The sequence below is a fragment of the Sinocyclocheilus grahami genome, unplaced genomic scaffold (assembly GCF_001515645.1).
Source record: "Sinocyclocheilus grahami isolate Dianchi unplaced genomic scaffold, SAMN03320097.WGS_v1.1 scaffold82.1, whole genome shotgun sequence".
Taxonomy (NCBI): domain Eukaryota; kingdom Metazoa; phylum Chordata; class Actinopteri; order Cypriniformes; family Cyprinidae; genus Sinocyclocheilus; species Sinocyclocheilus grahami.
In genome coordinates, this window is record NW_015505261.1 from 12,912 (window position 1) to 16,974 (window position 4,063).

A 4,063-nucleotide genomic window follows, 5' to 3' on the forward strand; every position below is an offset into this window, starting at 1 on the left:
GCTTTTGCTTTTAGCTCCACGTGAAAAGCGTTGCAGGTAGTATCATGGATGGGCAATTTTATGAGTTTACAAGTAGGTAGTAAGCAGGGAATGCACACCGTAATAGCTTTGATTCACTGCAGAGAGAAAATGAGGACTCATTGAACGGGAGTTGATGAAACGTTACTGTCTCTGGATGCTCTTGGTGCATTTCAATTAGAACTGAGAAAGTACTCTAAAACAGTGGTTGTCAACTGGACCCAGGACCCAGATTTTACATCGAACATTATTGTGAAATTAAATTGTTGAGAACTTGTTGAAAAGGTAAAGCTCACCTATGAAGTTCAATGCACTGCTTAACGTTAACATGAGTCATGTGAAAAGGACTTATATGTGTACAGTTCAGTTTCTATCATTGTCCAAACGGTCTGAAGAACCTCATGTGTGCTCATGTCCTGTAGTAGTTCTAATTGTCCTCTTAGGAATGCACAAAGAGCGCACCTAGATCAAACACATTTCCATCTCTTTCTCTATAGACCTTGTGATACTGCTTTTCCACTGGGGCTGGTTCCAAAGCCAATGCCCATCTAGTGCCGAGCTTCGCTTTTCCATACCAAAACCCTGAACCAGTGCCCAAATCTTGGTTCCAAACTATCCCCCCAAAGTTTAGTCTGAGCTGGTCTTGAACAAAGATGCCTGTGACGTCGGTGGGCAGAACTCACATTACTTCTGGACTAAGTCCAGGCTGTATCCAAAATCCTCATACTTCCCAATTACAGAGTAGGTGGAAAACAGAACGTGAAAAAGTACTATGTCCACTGAAAATCAGCATTTGAAAAATAGTTTTGTATGTCCATTGTCACAGTATTCATTAAACAGTAGGCAAAAAGACTTGCACTGATATTCAAAATTCCACATCTGATGCAATGCAACTGACACTGGTAGGTTACATGACAGTGACAACATGGTGAATATAGGCTAGTACACATGTATTATATTAATACTACACACATTTAAACTATACAGAACATACTTTTTAATGGTCACAAAGTAATTACTTACTCAAAAGAAGAACCTACTCAGAGAGTATGGAATTTTGGATGCAGCGCAGATCTTGTTTTTTGACGTCGTAATTGTAGAGAATGACTGAAGAATATTGTTACCCTGCTGCCAAAGTGTGCCACAAAGTTGAGAAGACGTGTAGTGTTTTTAGGTTTGCCAACAATGGAAAATAACTGATAGGGAAATTACAGGTACTTCACCAACTTAGCAACTGTCATTGACTATTGATTGATATTTTCTCTTATAGGCATTATAAACCTCCTGGGCACAAAGCATTAATAACAAACTTCACTCAGCAGATTCCCACTTGCGTCTTAGTTAAGGTCACTCAAATTACAATTCCTTTCTATAATTCCTTACATTACTAATATGACATTGAGCCATTGATTTTCTGCATCCTTCTCTCGTCAGTACCTGCACCTGAAATATAAGGAACTGAATATATATATATATATAAAATAAAAATCCTCAGTTTAAAAGCATGCACTTAAATGTTTCTGCCATTTTTAGGTTGTATTCTTTCCTTACCGGAACTATGTAATTTGAAAAAGATTTGACATTTGACAATGCAAAACTACATCCTGGCCAGCAGTCCTCATTTTGCAAATTTATGTTACCTTTTAAATTGACAGACAGAGAAAATGACAGTTCTGAGAAGGGCGCTTTGTTCCCAACAAAGCCAACATTTAGAAGAAAATGTCTCATATTTTAAAAAGGACTAGTTAAGACAGGAATCTGGAAAAATAATGCCTTTATTTTGTTCTGGAAAGTTTCCTGGGAAGTTCAGAAATTGCAATTATGTAGTGCTGTGCATTTTTCCGAAAAACAATTGATGGGCGTTTTTCACTTACCACCAAAGTATGTTTTTTTAAGCACTAGTAAAAAAAAAAAGATTTAGGTGGGTAATTGATGCTATATCAATGTATTTTATAATTTTCTGTGCCAAACTTTATGAGAAACTTAGTTTTGTTGAGCAAAATTCACAAATCTCAGAAATTAGATGTATTTCCTTATAAGCTTTATTGCAAATAAAATGTGTATGCTAACATTTATAAATACAATTAATCCAACATGACTTCACATACGATAGGCTACAAGCTGAACAGATGCATGTTTGTTTCCATAGTACCTCTGAAATACAACTGTTATCTCACATGATACTTAAATGTTTACCTGATGAACACAAGATCAAATTAACTTCTATTGTTCTTTAAGTTGTCTGTTTTTTTTCTTTAAAGCAATCAGCTATTCCTAGAACAAGAAACATCTAAAAAGGATTCTGTCCCTTGAGGGAAAAGGCAAAATATTATAATCTGTCATCTAGCTCATTAATATGCAAATTGAATCCTGTTTAGTCAGTCGTTTTACCATGCGAGTTAGGTTGTTATATGCCACATCATATTTGTAGAGATGTAGAAAACATAACATTGATGCCTTTTCAATTTGAATATTAATGAGGTTTAAATCATTTTCTGCTCTTCCAGATTTAACAGGTTCTTGCATTTATTAAAGTGTACACAACAAACATCTCCGTAAGATAGATCTTCAAACAGGGCAAGCGATTCTGGGACAGACCAAATCCTATTTGGAAGAGTTAAATGGCTCTGTCTTTGAAAGGAATAATGCACTGACAGTGCAAATCAAAATATGCACTGACCTATAGACTTACAAGTCAAGTAAATGAAAACCCACTCTTAGAAGTTCAACAAATACACAACAATGTTACAATATGAGAACCTCAAAAGGGCAATACAGAAATTCAAAATTTTCATGAGAAACCCACTAATCAGTTCATATTTTGGGGGGTTTTGGTCCAAATAGGAGCTGTGTTTTTGATCTGGGCTTGTATGTATAAAACTTCTCAGAAATGCTCTTAAGAATAGTCTTAAGCTGTGACTTAAGTGTCAAACAATTCTTAGTTACAAGTAGGACTTTACTAAGAGAAGGAAACTTTTATAAAGAAGCTAAAAGCAACTTTTAGTAAAGTCTAAGACTGATTCTTATGTGTTGACTGAGGTGACATTTAAGTGTTGCAAACTAAGGACTACAATGATGTCAGCCCAAAATGGCCGCCCTCAACCTCTGAAATAGCCAATAGTGAGCCTGCTCATGTGAAGTCACATCAGCACAACACCAACGTAACTACAATAAAATAATTTAATTAAGACATTGAAATATTTTAATATTTAAATCTATTTAAAATATGCTTTGCATTGTGCAAAATTATCACAAATAGTTACTGATGCTTTGAAATTGTTTTCTATTGGACCACTGTATACAGTTGGCGCACTGGTGTGAACATGAGTTCCATCAATGGCTCCAACAACTCCAGGAAAGCCACAATCCTCATAAAAGTGGCTTGTTTTTGCAGCATGGCTTGACGGTCAGTTGGAAAGTCAAAGAACTGCCATATAGTAGTGGCCAAAAGTGATGTCCGGTCTAGGATGTGTTAAAGGGGTCATATGATGCGATTTCAATTTGTCCTTTCTCTTTGGAGTGTTGCAAGCTCTTGGTGGATAAAGACGATCTGTAAAGTTGCAAAGACTAAAGTCTCAAACCCAAAGAGATATTCTTTATAAAAGTTAAGAGTCAGCCACGCCTACCTAAAACGGCTCGTTCTAACACGCCCCCACATGTCTACGTCACGATGTGGGAAGATTTGCATAACGTCGCCCAAATGTTCACGCAAAGAAAGAAGGCACAACTTTTATTCTCGCTGTAGTATTGTTGTGTAAGCACACAGCGCCATGTCGTGAAGGCCCTGTGTGCTTCGTTGTGAAAGCGAAACTACTTTGTTTGGCCTTCCAAAAGAGGGCGATATCCACTTCGTCATGCCTGGAGCTGATCTGATCTGTGCTGGTTGCTGAGGAAATACATCAACTTTGCGCTGTGGATCACCGGATCGGCTTTCACCGTGGACGAAGCAGAGTCCAGCCCGGGGTCATCACATGTGGTTGCCGCAAGCCCTCCGGACGCTCCTTCGTCGAATCCGCCGGCCGCGCCATTCTCAAGCCCGCCGCCT